The sequence below is a fragment of the Lithobates pipiens genome, unplaced genomic scaffold, assembly GCF_037356315.1.
Source record: "Lithobates pipiens isolate NorthernLeopardFrog02 unplaced genomic scaffold, aLitPip1_a1.2 Scaffold_22, whole genome shotgun sequence".
Classification (NCBI taxonomy): Eukaryota; Metazoa; Chordata; class Amphibia; order Anura; family Ranidae; genus Lithobates; species Lithobates pipiens.
Genome location: NW_027507784.1, coordinates 174589812 through 174610750, shown reverse-complemented (window position 1 = coordinate 174610750; position 20939 = coordinate 174589812). Strand labels below are relative to the sequence as shown.

The 20939-nt window shown below is 43.0% G+C and overlaps 1 protein-coding gene across 5 annotated transcripts in view; it reads right to left on the bottom strand.

The window, feature by feature from the left end:
* GULP1 (GULP PTB domain containing engulfment adaptor 1) overlaps positions 1-20939 on the bottom strand; it is a 1104299-nt gene that overhangs the window by 1078028 nt on the left and 5332 nt on the right. The window lies entirely within an intron of this gene.

Below are 20939 nucleotides of genomic sequence, written 5' to 3'. Positions count from 1 at the left end.
ACATTTACATTACCGACACGTGCCAGCAATGTAACGGTCACATTATTTGTGATCTTGACCAAACTGGTAAACCTTTCAATGGCTGGTGTCATAACTGATCACATGTGTAGCATCATGGCAGTTGAAGATTTAACAGAGGCCAAGATGGCAGCTTTCTTGGCTGAAAGCGATAGGAAAATGTACTTCCACTTTAAAGTTTAAAAGCAGTTCCACCCAAAAGTGGAAGCTCCATTTATCTGCTCCCCCCCCCCCCCCAGGTGCCACATTTCAGGAGGGAGGAGAGACAAAAGGGTAGCCGTTTTTTGACAAGTACCTGTCCCCACTTCCAGGAGACCTGGCTCTGGCGAGATGTGGCAAGGTCCCCCGGCAGTTCCGCCCCCCTCCTACTTCCCCCACTGCTGGGCCATTCACAAAGCGAAGTGCACTTCGTACATGCACAGTAGAGAACCGGCTGTAAAGCTGCAAGGTTTCACTGCCGGTTTCCCTTACAGGCAATGGTGGCAGTAACACCGACATCGCTGTATTCCAGGACAGGTAAGTGTCCTGATATTAAAAGTCAGATGCTGCTGACTTAATTTTTTCGTGGGGGGAGGGGACTGGACCTCCTCTAACTGGTTGCCGCCCGCCCACTGTCAAATGGCGGTGGGATGGTGCGGCTCTTGTTCTGGGACGCGGTCATATGACGGTGCCCAGAATGGGCGCATATCGCGGAGATCGCAACCGCACCATGTTGCTAGAACACGGTGCTACACCGATCTGTGGAAAGAGCCATGTCCGTGGCTCTTTAAACATGTGATCGGCTGTGTCCAATCACAGCCGGTCACATGTAAACAAGGAAGTGCCGCAATCAGCGCTCCTCGCCTCACACTGACAGAGAGTGTGGCGAGGGGAGCTAATCAGCGGCACCTCCACACAGGGGGACATTTACGAATGTGATCAGCAGTGCCCTGATTACAATAGTGAAAAATAGTGTCACCATACAGTGCCCAACAATGCCAGCAATAAATGCCCACCAGTGGCAGCAATCAGTGCCCACCAGCAATGCCAGTCAGTGCTGGCAATCAGTGCCACCTATCAGTGCTGCCCATCAGTGCTGCCCATCAATGCAGTCAATGCCCATCAGTGTCGCCCATCAGTTCCAGGCATCAATGAACATCAGTGCCCATCAGTACCGCCTATCCGTGCCTACCAGTGCCGCCTATCAGTGCCATCTATCAGTGCTACATATCAGTGCCCATAAGTGCGGCATATTAGTGCCTACTCATCAGTGCCACCTAATCAGTGCCCATAAGTGCCACGTCACCAGTGCCCACCAGTTCAGCCTATCAGTGCCCATCAGTTCGACCTCATCAGCGCACATCAGTGAAGGTGAAAAATTACTTAGTTACAACATTTACTGGAAAAAAAAAAAAGGGAAAATCATTATTTTTTCTACATTTATTTATCTTTTTTTTTGTGAAAAATAATAAAACCAGCAGTGATTAAATACCACCAAAATAAAGCTCTATTTGTGTGAAGAAAATGATTAAAAAAAATTGTTTGGGTACAGTTTAGCACGACTGTGCAATTGTCATTCAAAGTGTGACAACGCTGAAAGCTGAAAAATGGCTTGGGCAGGAAGGGGTTGCAAGTGCCTGATAGGCAAGCGGTTAAAGACAGGGTATGGCTACAACATCAAATTAGAACTAAACTTTGAAGACTAGGCAGAGATTCCCTAGAAGTTTTGAAATACATTAAAATACAGTTGTGTTCATAGTTTACATACCCTTGCAGAATTTATGATTTCTTTGCCATTTTCAGAGAATATGAATAACAACACAAAACATTTTTCACTCCTGGTTAGTGTTTTTTCTGAAGCCATTTATTATCAATCAACTGTATTTACTCTTTTTAAATCATAATGGCAACAGAAACTATCCAAATGACCCTGATCAAAAGTTTACACACCCTGGTGATTTTGGCCTGATAACGTGCACACAAGTTGACACAAAGGGGTTTGAATGGCTATTAAAAGGTAACCATCCTCACCTGTGATCTGTAGTTGAACTGTATAAAAGAGGAAAGGGATATAAAAAGATATCCAAGGAATTGAGAATGCCAATCTGCAGTGTTCAAACTGTAATCAAGAAGTGGAAAATGAGGGGTTCTGTTGAAACCAAACCAAAGTCAGGTAGACCACCTAAAATTTCAGCCACAACTGTCAAGAAAAATTGTTCAGGATGCAAAGAAAAAACCCACAAATAATTTCAGGTGAAATACAGGATTCTCTGAAAACATGTGGTGTGGCCGTTTCAAAAAGCACAATAACGAGGCACTTGAAGAAAGATGGGTTGCACGGTCAAGTCGCCAGAAGAAAGCCATTACTACGCAAATGCCACAAAGTATCCCGCTTACAATACACCAAACAGCACAGAGACAAGCCTCAAACCTTCTGCCACAAAGCCATTTGTAGTGATGAGAACAAAATTTAGCTTTTTGGCTACAACCATAAATGCTACATTTGGAGAGGAGTAAACAAGGCCCATCATGAAATGGAGGTGGAATGCTGATGTTTTAGGGATGTGTGAGCTACAAAGGCACAGGAAATTTGGTCAAAATTGTTGGCAAGACGATTGCAGTATGTTATCAAAAAAATACTGGAGGAACATTTGCATTTATCAGCCAGGAAGCTGCGCATGAGATATACTTGGACATTCCAACATGACAATGATCCAAAACACAAGGCCAAGTTGAGCAGTCATTGGCTACAGCAGAATAAAGTGAAGGTTCTGGAGTGGCCATCTCAGTCTCCTGACCTCAATATCATTGAGCCACTCTGGGGAGATCTCAAACGTGCAGTTCATGCAAGACAGCCCAAGATTTACAGGAACTGGAGGCTTTTTGCCAAGATAAATGGGCACCTTTACCATCTGAGAAGATAAAGAGCCTCAACCACATATACCACAAAATACTTCAAGCTGTCATTGGTGTTAAAATTCTATGCATTAAGGTTAAAAAACATCTGACAGTGCCGGCCCGCCCAGCCCCCCCGTTTTACTTGCCTGACCCCTCGAAAGTCTCGTGCTCGCCACCGACATCCTCTTTGCCACTGGCCGCTGATTGGCTAGAGTGGATGGATTGAAAGCAGCACAGCCATTGGGGCTGAGTGATACAGTGAGAGGTTATAGCTGCCAGCTGCATCACAGGAGCGTGCCCACAAGTACTTCTCACCATGCGAGGGAGCTCACATAAACGTGAGAAGTACTTGCGGGGGGAAGCCAAGACAGCCGCCGAGGGACCCCAGAAGACCAGGTTCGGGGCCACTCTGTGCAAAACGAGCTGCACAGTGGAGGTAAGTATAACATGTTTGTATTTTATTTTTTAAATCCCTTTGCAACCACTCTATGATTTAAAGAGTAAATACAGTTGATTGATAATAAATGGCTTCAGTCAAACACTAACCATGAGTGAAAGAAAAGTTTGTGTTATTCATAGTCTCTGAAACCAAGAAATCAATTTATTATGAGCACAACTGTTAATCTATTCATTGAAAACAATAAGCTAAAGTGGATTAAAATATATTTCTGCTGCCATAGAGTGTCAATTCCTAAAGCCATTGTGGACTTCCAACATTCCTTAAAAATACCAACTATTCATGAAAAATAGATTACTGACCGCATGTGTTAGCAATATCATAAAGATCATCATTACAGCAACACTGAAGATCTGACAGGGGATATACCAAGCAACAGGATATATAAATGTACATCAGCATCACAAAAAGCATTAAGGAATTCCAGATGTAGAGACCAAACAGAGACACTCCCAAATATTTCAATAATAAAAAAAAAAAAAGGCATTATTCGCTAAGAAAATGTTGTACCCAAAAATAAAAATTGAAGCCAGATAAAAATCACAAGAAAGCATTATCAATTGAATGTACTATAGTTTGCTGTGTGATCAGGGAAATATGTGCTGATATGATGCATTATTACAGCAGAGCATCAGCTAAATCTAGAAACTCTGGAAAGATGTGGAAACACAATAATAAATATTTAATTGAGTATATTTTATGTAGGAAAAAATAGTAATAGAAAGGTAGCATTAAAAGACCATTATTGAGTTTGCAATCTGAGGACTAGTACAGAGGCCCACAGGCTTGGAAATAAATACATATAAATACATTATTTCCAGACAGTAGCACAGTATATATTCAGGACAAACATGTAATGACAGAAGGCTATAGGACCACAGTACAGCATTGTGGGATATTAAATGTGCAGTACAGCTAGTCCACACATGTAATTCCCCTCACCTTTGAATTAAAGCGACATTGTGGAAAGACAATCTACTTAAACTCTTACGAACACAATCAGCTAAAAAAAATCTCAAAATGTATCAAAATACAGTGTACAAAACTCTTCAGCTATGTACATGTGTGTTTTACACCTTGTGGATAAGTTGAAAAACAAATATATTTAATCCAACATAAACCAATAAAGTCCTCCTCGCCATCTTCTCACCTTCCACCATATACTCTCACCTTCCCATTTTGACCTACGAGTGAAACAGATCAAATCAGGCCTTCCCCTTAAGGGGTTATGTACCAATCCCAGTGCTCCAAATGGGATTATGCACTGACATTTTTTACCTGGCATCCCTGGGCCCTCCTGGGTGCCTACATTTCCTTGAGAGATAGGACTTTTATATGGCCAGCTTCAATCTTCCAGAAATACGTTCAAATAAATACTGTAAATTCAATCAAAAAAATACTTTCCCTCTCATAATACAGTGTGCACTGATCTAGTGCACCACATTACTGGCACCTATACTGCCCTCTTATGTAGATGTATTGGCATTCTGCAGTTTCATTTTAGCAAACTGTGCTTACTTCTTGGCACAGAGTCCTGACGTCACTGGCTCCTCCATCATGGAGGGCCAAATGTGGAAATTAAGCAGAGAAAGGCACAGACAATGGAAATGTTAAAGAAGAAATGTATTGAAATAGTCAATAGGAACAAAAACACTACAGTGTGCACTTTAACTACAGGAAATCTTCAAAGTTTGCTGCAGTCAAAGGAGGATTCTTTCCCTTCTTTTAATGTCCCAAATGTGTAGACAAAGCATGGTGAGAAGAGCAATCCTTTACCCTGCTGGGGGATGTCAACAGCATGACAAGAGGGCAAAAATTAGACACTGCTGTTTTGTTTTGTTTTCAGAAGAATTTGTTAGCCATGGCAGACTGTCAGGGAAATGACAGATTAAGTTTGCTTGAGCCTGAATGTTGGCAATGTATTTAGCATATTACAAAAAACAGTGCTTAGTAGTTCTTCAAACAGAAGCGTGCTTACATACTATGGTGCAGGTTTTCAAAGAATAATTTAGTGTCAGAGGTGAATTCAAGGTTAGTCTTAGAGTCTAGATTTAGGCGTTAAGGATAGCGGTTAGGTTTATGGTTAGGGGATTACAATCCAGGTTAAAGTGATTGTAAAGTCTAGTTTTTTTCTTTCAATAAAAATAACAAACATGATGTACTTACAGGCTCTGTGCAGGGGTTTTGCACAGAGCAGCCTGGATCCTCCTCTTCTCAGGTCCCTCTTTGGCTCTCCTGGCCCCTCCCTCACTTGGAGTGCCCTCACAGCAAGCAGCTTGCCAAACTGCAGCTTTGTGTATCTATTCAGAAATGGACCTATGGTTCTGCCTGCCCCCCCCCCCCACATTGGCTAATTGACTTTGATTGACAGCAGCGGCAACCAATGACGCAGCTGTGCCTCAGCCAATGAGGAGGGAGTCCCGAGAAGCCGAGGCAGTCGTGTGCATTGCTGGATAGACATGGGGCTCAAGTAAGTATTAGGGGCTAGACTTTATCTTAATGAATAGAATGCAAAAAAAAAACAACCCCTTTAAGGGTAAAAGGAACAACAATAACCTTTCAATACTGTAGGCTGCCCACATTTTTTCTCCTTTAAATTACAAACTTTAGGCAGAATTGTACTTTTCATAATAAATATAAGCCTTTTCTGATGTCTTTTCTGCCCAAGCTATCCCAATGTGCTTATCTCCATGGCAGCTTTAAATCTGCACCTCTTGGTTCAAAATTAAAAAATATGTATTCTGAGCCCTGACTTCCTGTAACATCATGTGTCCATCCAGGAAACTTCACATCCCGTCATGTCTTACTGCATCACAGAATGGGGGGTGTTTACCTCTTAGGACCATACCTCCCTCATCACTTCACCACCTCTTTTATATATGTATTATTATGTATAAAGGTGGCCATGCACTATTCTGTACAATCTCCATCGGATTTACCAAAACTATATACGAGGACAAACCTATCTATCTAATCATTCTGCATCCAAACAGGCAGGCCCTTGCACTACGAAGTTGTGGAGCTAAAGGATATTGTACAATCAGATTGTATAGTGCATGGCAAGCTTTACAGACTTCCGGGGACACGCTTTTCCAGTTTTCAGTACTACAGCTCTGCTCCACATAGGCTGTTATTTGATTGTTAAGCTCCTGCACACTCTGACAAATAAACAATCTATGCAAGAAGAAGATAAGGTAAGAAACAATACATTAGCAGAGGAAAAACACCGCCTATGCATTCAGGAAAAATGGTGCTCGCTGATATTGCCTGCATTGCAGAAGCATAGAATTACAGAGGTAAGCAGGAGCAGTTTTCTAAGGGGGAGGGCAGATGCAGGATGTGTGTTAATGAGATCAGCTGCTGAAGTACTTAGTTCACCAACAGTTTTCTCGTCCTATAAGGCCCCTTTCACACAGGCTTTGCAATCAGGTCCGCCTGTCAGTTTTTTTAGGCTGACCTGATAGGGCTGAATGGAGTGTCCAATGGAGCGGCGGATGTTAGCGCTGACATGTCTGCTGACACCCGCTGCTCTCCGAATCCGACCCTGTTTTCCATCCGTCTGAAGGATCGAATGAAAAACAGACAGAGGGTTAGTTTTCATCCAACATCCCCATAGAGGACAGCGGGGCTCTGACAGGTCCGTCTCAGCACAGTGAGCAGAGACAGACCCGTCATCCGTCTGCTCAGTGGGGATCAGGGGGATCGATCCCCCACTGAGTAAAGCGGAATCCGTCAGGCAGACCAGCCCGTGTGAAAGGACCCCAAGATGTACACCAGGAAGTCATGGAGGAGTTTTCTATAAAATAATCTGGAGGCTAAGGTAAAGCCTGCCCTAGAATATAGGGGGCGATTTTTCTTTTCTTCAACAGAAGTATATTATGGATATAGTACATAGGAAAGCTGGAATTTATAAAAAGAAAAGTTGAACTTAGCCCTTAAAGTGTATTGATACCTTCTTTTTTTTTTAGATAACATGGGAAAGTAAAAGAACATCAAGCACTGCATTTTTGGAAGTGCAGGATTATCAGGCTTAATAGGACTGTTTCCCAGCGAAGACGAGCAAGGACTGTGGAGTTGAGAAGGTCAGTATGCAAGGCAGGAAGTGTTCTATCAAAGTTAGGTCTTGGGGGGGTGGGGGACCGGCCCACACTGAGTGACAACGGCCATAGGGGTGACACCGGGGCCGCCGATACACAGTGCGCTATATTGCATGCACTTGCAGACCTGCAGCAGAGCGGTGCAAGCAGGACACTTAGCCATGCGAGGGAGGCAGCCTATAACACTCCCCAGTCAGTGAAGCTAACCCTCAGGGATCTCCAGTATCTCCTTCAGCCGGGGTTGGTGGCCAGAGCTGGGGGGTGTGGCTGCTTCCTGCACTCCTATCACAGACTTCTTTACTAGAGCTGATCCCACGGCTGAAGGAGGAGAAAGAGGCGAGGACACAGCAGCCATTCTGTAAGGTACTGCAAACTGTTACTGCACAGATCCCAAACAGCCTTATATTACCTTAACCTGCCCTATTCCACCCCAACCTGCCCTATACCACCCTAGCCTGCCACTACCCTAAACTGACACTATACCACCCTACACTATCATTTACAGGGACTGGTTTGGGGTGCTCCCCATGACCGTGCACTGCCTGCAGGGCAGGATACACGGGGGGGGGGGGTGACACCATGTTTTACCACACCAACCCTGGTGACACCCCTGGATGACATCACTGGTTGTTAGGACGCTGGTAGCTGGAAGGTTGAAATGTTGCATAAAAAAAACCCTTTGTCTTTCTGTAACTAAAAGGCAGGATTGCCACCTACTGGCTTGTATACATTTGGTTTGGTAAATTTTTAGGCATTTTGCCAAGGCAAGGCACCCCTGAAGAAACTTCAAGGAACCCTGGTTGAAATAAGCTGCTCTAGACAGGCTGAAAACAGACAACAACCTGTAGTAAAACAAACAAGGTGTCAGGAGTGCAGAAACAAGAACTCAGCTAGAAATAGGGTTTGCAGCTGTGTGACCCTTAACAGCAGTGATCTGTACGCCACAATGGGCAACTCATCTATGATGCTGGGATCCTTCTAAAGGAGCAATTAGGAGGCATACACCTATCCATGTTCATTCATGTGCACAGCTTACCTGAGCAGATAAATAGGATAGAGCGCCTGCTTGTGCCAAGACACAGGAAAGGTCTCCGTAGCACTAAAAAAAGAAAAAAAAAGACTGCTGGAAAGGAAGGACAGAAGAAACAGCAAGTACAACAGAGGATCTATAAATGGTGGGGTAGACTTATTAATTATCTGCCTGTCCTTCATTCATAGATCCTGTCTCATTCACAGAAGCTGTAATGTGGCTTCTATGAATGGAGCAGCTGGGTGGAAAGGGCAGGCATAGTCGGGCACTCTTGATGAGTGCCTCTGACAACCCTTTAGTTGTATCACCCCTTCTTCACCAGAAGTTATGCCCCTTGTGCTGATTATTCCGTTATTTTTTATTGTTATTTTAACGGCACTTAGGCTTTATATAAATATTTTGTTTTGAGTGCTGGGGAAAGGTTAAAGTGGAATGTCACTCTCTCAATCAACACTGACTATTTTTAATCCTTATGTTGCTAACATTAGTAAATAGATTAAAAAAGTAAATATGATATATTTTCCTTAAACAGTTTTTACATTTCTTTAGTTACTGCCCCGATTCTAGGCTCAGGCAACTGATGTCATACATCTCAGGAGTCTTCAGGAGGGGAGGAAGGGTTTTCTCAGCTAAGCACACGCTCCTGTCTGCATGTCTGAGCTAAGGGCAGATGGATTCCAGGAAGTAATTGCTACAGGAATCACCTGCCCTTACTCAAGATGGCCATGCGGGGGGGGGGGGGTCTAATTGAATTCTTAATAAAATAAAAGCATAGAGACAGGAATGGATGGGCGAGTTTGCTTACTTTGAATACTGAAAGTAAAATTCAATAGCGCTTTTGGGTTGTTCCGCTTTACAATGGTTGTAAACCCTCACATATACCAAGTGAAGTGAACAGCCTCAGGTAATACACAAAGATGAAACAAATGCCGTACCTCTTTATTTACACTCTTCTCTTTTCTATAGCCTTTCAAAATGCAGAATTTATACAGCTTATCTAAATTTCAGTAAGCCGGGGGGAGCAGAGAGCTGAAGTTACACTCTGCAGAGCTCAGGGAGGAGAGCTGGAAGCTGAAGCAAAGGACACACTCTGCTTCACATAACACACAGGAACAGAGCTGAGACTGTCAATCACAGGCTGTATGCTGGAGCTCCCTCCCATGTTACCTTTTTACCTCTTGGTGTCAGGAAAACAGAAGTGCCTCCTGCAGGTAGTAGAGGGACAAAGCAGCAGATGTAAATTAAACTTAGTGCTCTGGATTGAGACAAGGAAACACTATAGAGGGATATGCTTTCTTCATATTTTTTAGAACCACTTTACATTTTAGGGGATGTGTTACATTTTATGGTTTTGTCATGTTTTCTGGATGTCAGATATATTGATTTATAGATAACGCCCTAATGTTCAACAGTACTGGACAGCTCCTTAATGCTGATGTTTTGTTTAACCACTTCCGGACCAGCCGCCGCAGTTTTACTGCAGCAGGTTGGCTCGGCTGGGCAAATCGACGTTACCTTACATCGCTTTGCCTTTTGCGCACTAGGGGCACACATGCGCCTGCAGCGTGGGTGGCCGGGAACCCGCGATCACTCGTGACAGAGCGAGAACCGGGATCTGTGTGTGTAAACACACAAATCCCAATTCTTTCAGGGAGTTAGAGACAGATTGTGTGTTCATACTAAGTGTGAACACCAATCTCTCTCTCTCCTCCTAGACAGTCCCACCCCCTCCCCCCCCCCAGTTAGAACACACCTAGGGAACACAGTTAACCCCTTCCCTGCCAGTGACATTATAATCAGTGCAATTTTTTTTAGCACTGATCGCTATATAATTGCCAATAGTCCCAAAAATTTGTCAAAAGTGTCCAATTTGTCCGCCGCAATATTGCAGTTCCGATAAAAATCGCAGATCGCCGCCATTATTTTGTAGCCCCTATTTTGCAGATGCTATAACTTTTGCGCAAACCAAGCAATATACGCTTATTGCGATTTTTTTTTTTGTGTTTTAGCAAAAATAATGTAGAAGAAAAAAAAATGTGGACTATTATAGCAAAAAGTAAAAGATATTGGGGGTTATGAAAGGCAAATCCACTTTGCACTACAAGTGCAAAGTGCACTTGAAATTGCACTTGGAAGTGCAGTCGCTGTAGATCTGAGGGCTAGATCTGAAATGAGGAGAAGCTCTGCTGATTTTATCATCCAATCATGTGAATGCTAAAATGCTGTTTTTTTATTTTCCTGGCATGTCCCCCTCAGATCTAAAGCGACTTCACTTTCAAGTACACTTTGCACTTGTAGTGCAAAGTGGATTTGCTTTTCGTAAATAACCCCCATTGTGTTTTCTTCAAAATTAACGCTCTTTGGTTTATAGCACCAAAATAGCTCTATTTGTGGGGGAAAAAAAAGGATGTCAATTTTGTTTGGGTACAACATTGCACGACCGCGCAAATGTCAGTTAAAGCGACGCAATGCCGTATTGCAAAAAATGGCCTGGTCATTGAGTAGCCAAATCTTCCATGGCTGAACTGGTTAAATGAATGGTAAGCTCACATGCAGTATAAATCTAGCTTGCACTTATTGCTCAGTATCACAAAGGCACTTTTAAAGAATCAAGCACTAAGTCGCATGCAGTGTTGAGCAATTCCTACAGAGGGAATACTTTTACCAGCATTTGATGTTTTAGGCCCACTGACCCTTTCAGCAACATCAGTTTTGTGAATCACAGTATAATTAAAATGAACAAACTGTAACTTGCATGGGAACATTCCTTGTATAGATTATTGAAAATGTTATATCTGTTCTAAAAAAAAAAGAAAAAAAAAAAAACAATACGCTTGCAAATTTTGTAATACAGCAATTTATGAAACAATCTAAAATCTTCCTACTGCAGCAGAATTTCAAAAAGACAGCTGATGCATTAAAATGCCTAGTCATATAACAATAGCCTTCACAACATTAAAGCGGTATAAAACGCAAAACCAAAAACGTAATATATTGCAGCCTACAAGTCATTAGACCCCCTCGGTTTCACAGTTGATCAAGCCAGTAAGACACTTTGTTTTAGCGTGCCCCCACTCTGGATGAAGGGCACAGCAGACAGCAGCATTGTCAATCTGGGGTGAGGCGAGTGTTAAATGTACTAGTGGATTTAGATACACTAACAAGTCAAACTCCAACTCACATGTTATAATCCGTTAAGGTTATACATGAATAAATATAAGCTGATCATTCTAAGCACCCCTGTCAGTGTTAAAAGGTTTGCCTGTAAATTGATACATCTGGAAGAAAGTATGTTCTTTTGAAAAACAACAAACTTACTGGCTAGATCACAATGTGAAAATAGAAGAAAGAAAGCCTAAAAAATAAAACAAATGCAGGTATCACATATAAGAATTGGTAAGCTGATATATAATAACCGTTTCATTTTGGGTTTAATACTGCTTTAACCCCCCTAGCGGTAATCCCGAGTCTGGCTCGGGTTAGGAATTTACTGATAGGAGCGGTAACCCAGAGCCAGACTCGGGATCGCTTCGCTGGATGCAGGGGAGGACACAGTGAGACTTACTTACCTTGTCCCCTGGATCCAGTGATGTCCCCCGCGCTGTATGATCGAGCTGTCCTGCGCTCGATTCACAGTGCCGAATGCCGCCGAGCTCCGTTACCTGCGACGTTACGACACACGGGAGCGGAGAACGACGGCAAATTCAAAAAAGTAAAAGTACACAAAACACACACAGCACTGTAATCTTACAGATTACAGTGCTGTATTACAAAATGACACACCCCCTTTGTCCCTAGTGGTCTGTGCAGTGCCCTGCATGCACTTTTATATTATAAATACTGTTTTTTCTGCCTGGAATTTGGAGATTGTCCATAGCAACCAAAAAGTGTCCCTTTTTCAGTGTTTTAGGATTTGATTACATTATTGAATATTTTTTATTATTTTTTATTATATTATAAACTTTATCATACCCGGGATGTCTGCTAGACTTTGGTTTGAACATATTTAAGAGAGTTATTCCTAAGAATTACAGGACTACAATACAAGACGCCAAATTTCCATGCAAAATAATTGTACTGCTTTCAGCACCTAAAACCAGAACTAATCATACCGCCAGGGAGGTTAATGTTCACAACAAGCTATGGCCCACCCATTCCTCTTGTACCAAATTGTAATGTGACTGTACTGTCTGCCTTCATTTTGTTAAGCGCTGCACAAACTGTTGGCGCTATATAAATCCTGTATACTAATACTAATAATATTAATTACTTCTTACATGCCATCATGTTGTCAAAAGTCAATTTTGTAAAATATTGTTACATACAGCAGATCAGCCTTTCTCAACCTTTTCAACACAGAGGAACCCTTGAAATAGTTCTCCGGTCTCGGGGAACCCCTGCAAAAAATCTACAACTCGTGATATATTAGTGTGATGGTCAGTGAGAGGAATGGTCCTTACACTTGTGGTCATTGGGAAGAATTACTTCCTTACAGATAACTAAAAATATCAATGGGGTCAGTGGGAACTTATCTGAGAGGCAGAAATTGCCCAATGCTGAAGGAACCCCGAGCAACCTCTGGAGGAACCCTGGTTGAGAATCACTGCAGTAGATCAAGCTTTCTTAACCTTTTTAACAAGAATGATCCTTTGAAATAACTTTTAGGATCCAAGGAATCCCTGTTAATAATTATAAACTTTTTTAATTAAAATATGAATGGCATAATAATCATGGCCAGAAAAGGAACGCAAACAATAGAAATTGTAGTGTTCCCTCATACTAGTGGTCAGTGGAGAAGTACATCCTTATAGTGTTGATTAGTGAAGTGCCCCCTTTCACTAGTACTTACTAGAGATGGGCTCCCTTATATTGGTGACCATTGGGAGAAGGAGCCTTCTACACTGGGGATCTTTGGCAGAAGAGCCCCTTTACACCAGTGGAAAGTGGGAATAATGTCCTTTACAAATAGCTAAATACATACTCACTAAAAACTCAATTTTTTGTAAATATTTTATTATATCTTTTCATGTGACAACACTAAAGAAATGGCACGTTGCTACAATGTAAAGTAGTGAGTCCTCTTTCACTACTCCATGACGACATCATGGAGCTGGTGGATGTTAGAGAACTTGCGCTTCTCCACGTTCTGTTTGAGGATGCCCCACCGATGTTCAATAGGGATTAGGCCTGGAGACATGCTTGGTCAGTCAATCACCTTTACCCTCAGCTTCTTTAGCAAGGCAGTGGTCATCTTGGAGGCATGTTTGGGGTTATTATTATGTTGGAATTTAGCCCTGCGGCCCAGTCTCCGAAGAGAGGGGATCATACTCTGGTTCAGTATGTCACAGTGGCATGGTTCCCTCAATGAACTGTAGCTCCCCAGTGCCGGCAGCACTCATGCAGCCCCAGACCACGACACTCCCACCACCATACATGACTGTAGACAAGACACACTTGTCTTTGTACTCCATACTTGGTTGCTGCCAAACACACTTGGAACTATCTGAACCAAATACGTTTATATTGGTCTCATCAGACCACAAGACACAATTCCAGTAATCCATGTCCTTAGTCTGCTTGTCTTCAGCAAACTGTTTGCAGGCTTTCTTGTGCATCATTTTTAGAAGAGCCTTCCTTCTGGGACGACAGCCATGCAGACCAAATTTGATGCAGTGTGCGGCGTATGGTCTGAGCACTGACAGGCTGACCCCCCCCACCCCCCTTCAACCTCTGCAGCAATGCTGGCAGCACTCATACATCCATTTCCCAAAGACAACTTCTGGATAGGACACTGAGCATGTGCACTCAACTTCTTTGGTCACCATGGAGAGGCCTGTTCTGAGTGGAATCTGTCCTTTTAAACTGCTGTATGGTCTTGGCCACCATGCTGCAGCTCAGTTTCAGGGTCTTGACAATCTTCTTATAGCCTAGGCCGGTGATGGCGAACCTCGGCACCCCAGATGTTTTCAAACTACATTTCCCATGATGCTCATGCACTCCTCAGTGTGGCTGAGCATCATGGGAAATGTAGTTCCAAAACATCTGGGGTGCCAAGGTTCGCCATCACTGGCCTAGGCCATCTTTATGTAGAGCAACAATTCTCTTTTTCAGATCCCCAGAGAGTTCTTTGCCATGAGGCGCCATGTTGAACTTCCATTGACCAGTTCGAGAGAGTGAGAGCGATAACACCAAATTTAACACACCTACTACCCATTCACACCTGAGACCTTGTAACACTCGCGAGTCACATGACACCGGAGAGGGAAAATGGCTAATTGGGCCAAATTGGGACATTTTCACTTAGAGGTGTACTCACTTTTGTTGCCAGCTGTTTAGACATTAATGGCTGGGTGTTGAGTTATTTTGAGGGGACAGCAAATTTCCATTGTTATACAAGCTGTACACTTACAGTTCATTGTAGCGAAGTGTGATTTCTTCAGTTTTATGGTCACATAAAAATATATAAATAAAATATTTTCAAAAATTTGAAGGGTTAACTCATTTTTGTGAGATACTGTAGATTATTGAAGTCAGTAGTTACTTATCTCAGAGGCAGAAATTGTTAAACGGTTGTAAACCACTGTTTTGTTTTGTTTCTTTCACATCATGCAAGATAAAGACATAATGTGCTAGTATGCATTGCATACTAGCACATTATGTTAAACTTACCTAAAAACGAAGCCCTCCCACTCCCATGCATGCGCATGGGAGCCACCGACTACGGCACAGGGTTTGGAAGGAATGTAACGGCTGGCCATTTTTTTCAGAGCGCATGCATCAGTGATATCACTGGCTGCATGTAATATAAATATCTCCTCAATAGTGCCCGTTTAGGAGATATTTACACTACCTATAGGTAAACCTTACTATAGGCTTACCTATATGTAAAAGTTATAGAGGAAAGTTTACTTCCTCTAATTCTTCATGGAACCCCTAGCAACCTCTAATGGAACCCTAGGGTTCCAAACAACACTGGCTAAAAAAGGCTGCAGTACATTGATAGCACATGGACTTCACTATGACTGGTGTTGGAAAAAAATGATACCTTATATTTGGCAGATACTTTTGAGATAGGAGTAAATATATGCTTTAAGGCGTATGACTAACTTTGCTGCATCTGAGCACCACAAAGCAAAAATTCTGTTTAATTTTTAATATTCAACGCTAACTCAGCCATCCATCTATGTCTCCATGCTTTATTTTGCTGGGAAATCGCTTTGAAAAACGACCCCTAGCATTTCTGGCTGTGTCCATCTTGAGAAAGGGCAAGTGAATCCATCTGCCCCTAGTTCAGGCATGCAGCCAGAAGGGTGTGTTTATTTCAGAAAATCCCTTCTCCCCTGCAGAAGACTCCTGGGAAGTATGACATCATTTGCCTAGGCATAAAACCAGGAAGTAACTGAAGAAACACAAAAAAAATTGTTTAAAACAGTAAATATGACATACTTTCCTATCTATTTACTAATGCTACTAGTATAAGGATTAAAAATAGCCACTGTTGATTGAGAGAGTGAGGTTTTGCTTTAAGTTACTTGTTTTTAATTGTTTTTGTGAATCTGTTGCACAGTTTGTTACTTGCAGATCTTGACCGTAACAGCACTTGTCGCAAGCTGACAACACAAAGCCTCTTCCTTGTAATTAGAAGCAACAGTGTCAACCTGCCATGTATGGTTGGCTTTTGGGCAGCCTATTGCATGTCTTCTGCAGAACTAAAAGGCAGCCCAATGGCCACATGAAGGAGTGTGCACAGTGACGACTAATTGAGAGGCAGTGGCTTAGGATGTCAGTCTGTAATAGGAAGTGATGTAAAAGGCAGGATCATCAGGAACCATGATACAGGATACCAAGCATACTGAAAAAAAACTTATCTATGGTCAAGATCTATATTGTATTGTATTTCAATTACTTCTAGCCTACTCCTATTAATCTGAATGATATTGAAGTTTGTAAACTTACTTTGTGAAAATCCCAACACATTTACTTCCTTTAATTCTGCGACACATATTTACTGTGTCCTGTTAAAGAGGAAGTAAACCCTGATGGGTTTACTTCCTCTTTCATTCCCTGCAAAGGTAAAGCATAATGGACTACTATGCATCGCATAGTAGCCCATTATGTGTCACTTACCTGACACAGGAGCCAGCGATGTCACCGCTGTCCCCTGTAGTCCGGCGCATCCATCTTTTCGGTGGGGTCTCGCAGCTCCGCCGCTGTCATTCGGCGAAGCCGCGATGACGTCACTCCCGTGCATGCGCACGGGAGCCGACACGCGTGGCAGCTCCATTATTGGAAATGCCGCGCTCAGTGCGCCTGCGCGATGCTGTCTACGGCGCATGCGCCGTAGACAGCGGTGCCTGTCTTTGGGCAAATATCTCCTAAACCGTATAGGTCAAAGTGGTTTGTAAGGGTTTACAACCACTTTAATAGACATTCACAAGTCCGTCTTCTGAACTACAGAGGTGCTGAGAGGAGGCTCTTCGGGATATGGAATATGTAGTCCTTAGAAATTGATAGTAAACAGCAGAGGGAAACTGCAAAGCATGCAGGGAATCCAAGATGATGTAAAAAGAGATGGTCAGCAGACAGGCAGCACAACATTAACCTGTTCACGCCGACCTTAATGCAGAATGGCTGCATATATGCAGCCATGTGTAAACCCCTTACTGCACTGTGAGTGTGCTTCCTGTGTGCTCCCAGCATGGTAGCCTGCGCTCCCGATGCATACTAGCGATCAGGAGCTTTCCAATCACAGCGGTCACATGACCAGAATGCCTGCCTCCGCCTCATGGCTTTTCGAACCCTTAAAGTGGTTGTAAATCCTCCTTCCTGACTTTTAAATATAGGTAAGCCTAGAGTAAGGCTTACCTATAGGTAGTGGAAATATCTCTTAAACGTGCCCTGTTTATGAAATATTTTCCTTGTAGTGCGCTGATGATGACTTCTGTGCCATTTCTTCCCCAGCATGTGGCGTGACTGACGGCTCCCGCACGCATGCAGTCACAGAGCTGGAGTCTGTGGCCCCGGAGGGAAGAGGGGCGAATTTGATGTGGCCTGCACAGGGGACAGCGCAGGATTCGTTTGCAGGTAAGTGTCACATGATGGGCTAGTATGCAATGCATGCTGGCCCATTATGCTTTGAATTTGCAGGGTTTGCAGGGAGCAAAAGAGGAAGTAAAACCCATAAGGGTTTACTTCCTCTCTAAGGACCGGGAGGCAGTTGACCTGAAGCGCTTACAGAAGATTTTTCAAAAAAGCTTATATTGGATTGTCCTATTATCTTTATTGCTGATCTTATAAAATGAAAGTAAATGCTGTGACCAAAGAACTCCTTTAACCGCTTCCGGACCGTCCCACTTAATTCACTGTGATAGGGCGGCCTGGCTGCGCAAAATCATGTACCTGTACGCGATTTCATTCATGCGATTTAGGGGGTGCGTGCCGCCCCCGCTGTGATTGCACTGGTTCACAGGAGAGATGGATCAGCCGTCTGCCCCTGTAAACAAGGCAAATGGCGGATCTGTCAGGAAGGGAAAGAGAGCTCTTGTGATTCAGCTGAATCATGGATCTCTCTTTTCCTTCATGGTGACACTGCCTCACACAGTAAGCACCTCCCTAGGGAACATTTGATCACCCCTAGTGTTAACCTCTTCCCAGCCAGTGCCATTTATACAGTAATTGGTGTCACTGGCCTCCACAAAGTGACACTCGGTGTCATATTTGTCCACCGCAATGTCACAGTCCCACTAAAATTCGCAGATCACCGCCATTACCAGTAAAACAAATAAATAAAAGTCCCTAAATCTATCCCGTAGTTTGTAGATGCTATAACTTTTGTGCAAACCAATCAATTTTCCCCCTTTTGGGATTTTTTTTTTTTTTACCAAAAGTATTGGCCTAATTGATAAAGAAATTAGATTCTTTCCTTTTTTGATATGTATTATAGCAGAAAGTAAAAAATATTTTTTTTTTTTTTTTCAAAATTGTCCTTATTTTTATATTTATAGCGCAAAAAATAAAAAGCGCAGAGGCAATCACATACCACCAAAAGAAAGCTCTTTTTGTGGGAAAAAAGGACATTCATTTTATTTGGGTACTGTGTCGCACTGTATGATGGCGCAATTGTCAGTTAAAGTGATGCAGTGCCGTATCTCAAAAAATGGCCTGGTCAAGAAGTGGGTAAAACTTTCCGGAGCTGAAGTGGTTAAGTAATAACGCTATTTTACATTTTTAGATGTTATATATAAGAGGTGTACAAAATAAAAGAAACGTCTAACAATTTATTACTCTCAAGAACCTAATAAGAAGACAGACTATACTTTGCTTACACATTAAAGTCTCAAGCCTTTATAAAATGCCGCCATACAAGCTCTGAACACTGTGTACTGGGATATGCACGATCACACAATATCGAAAATAGTAATCCAATAGCAACAGTAACAGGAATCATAACAATATGTGTCTCAAAGCATTGGAATGCTTCTTTGTACACATTTTCCCAGATATTGAGTTGTACTTTTCACACTGCTTCTTTTCTTCAAAGTCTAATAAAACCTTTATAGAAGAGTACAAAAATATCCAGTTCCTTTAGGGATGTGGAAAATCTACACTGCATTGAGTATCCAGAACTTTCCATTAAGGTTCAATGATGTTTAGAAAGGATGACTCTGGATTTGAAAGGTGTTTAAAATCCATTAACCACTTGCCTACTGGGCACTTTTCTCCCCTTCCTGCCCCCTTCAGCTTTCCGCACTGGTGCACTTTGAATGACAATTGTGCAATCATGCAACACTGTGCCCAAACAACATTTTTATCATTTTTTCACACAAGTAAAACTTTCCTTTGGTGGTATTTAATCACCACTGTTGCTAAACAAATAAAGACTGAAACTTCTGAAAAAATAAAATCTCTCGAAGTCAGCCCCATTGTGTTTAGGACCATGCATTTGACCCTGTAAATGGTTCCATATGCAGGAAGCTCTGTACTGCCTCTGTGTCTGTCAGCCTGTCATTGACTTTTAACAGGCTGCTAGCTGTGGCTATGTGGAATACCTAAACACAGACCTTACGCACACTGTATGGGCCTCTGTGCCCATGTAAATAATCCTTTACAACAATCACTGATCTTTGTAACTATGAGTACTGTTTAACTCTTCCTCAAAGATCCCAACAGAGATTTTGAGTAAGGTTTCAGTTGTTTTGAAACAGCTTATGGCACCTGCTCTTTGTTTACAAGGAACGGCTTGCAGGCTGCCAAGTCTTTACTATCAACCAAAATAATGTGAAAAGAACTGCAATTTCAGTGGTGCATCTGTGGTGAACTGTGAAGATTAAAGTGGGACTGTATTGGGGAGAAAAATATTAAAAGCCAGCAGCTATAAATACTACAGCTACTGACTTTTAATAAATGGACACTCACCTGTCCCAGTGTCCAGCGATGCCGGCAGCCGAGGCGAATCGATCGCTCGGCTCTCGGCTGCTGCTGCCACCATTCTAGGTGAGGGAATCAGGAAGTGAAGCGAATCGGCTTCACTTCCCGGTTCCCTACTGCGCATGCGCGAGTCGCGTAGCGCAATAGGAATTGTCCGCGCTGTCTCTGGGACCCGTGTGTGTCCCAGCAGACAGCGCGGCAGGACAGGAAGAGGCATAGACTCCCATGGGAGTCTATGCCCGGAAGTGGGTGTAAATACCTGTCTTTGACAGGTATCTCCACCCCCCTCCCCCCTGAAAGGTGCCAATTGTGACAACGGAGGGGGGGAGGGTTCCAATCAGCGGAAGTTCCACTTTAGGGTGGAACCCCGCTTTAAGGCTCCTTTCACACATGCTGTTTGATCAGGTCCATTTTTCAGGCGGACCTGATCAGACACTCCAATCATCTCTGCTGATATCCGCCGCTAAATGATCCGGTCTGCCAAATCCAGACAGATGGAGGTCCTATTTTTCCATCTGCCTGGTGGATCTGATCTCCCCATAGAGGAAAGCGGGGCTCTGACAGGTCCATCTTAGCACAGTGAGCGGAGAAGGACCCGTCATCCACCTGCTCAGCAGAGATCAACAGATCCCCAGCTGAGCAAAAACAGACGCGCTCTGCATGAAAGGGGCATAAAGCATATCTATGGTGAAAATGTAAAATCACAGATGTATTTTTACATTGTATTTCATGGATTCTGTGATATGTATTCACTATGCCCTGTGAGTAGGCACTGCCGTGTCACACAATTCACAGAGCCTGCCTTCTGAAATACAGAGGTGCTGAAAGGAGGAGTTTCAGGAGCATGTTACTTTGGTATATGTATATACTGTAGGTAGGCGAGTTAGGCATAGGTCCCCTTAAGGGTTGCTCTTCCTAACGGTGGAGTGCATTGTGAGTATCCCTAATTAAGGTGGGTGGAGTTGAGGCTTTGGGCTCATTCTAGACAGGATACAGGGAGAGAATGTAGGCTTGCTGAGGATGCTTGTGCCCT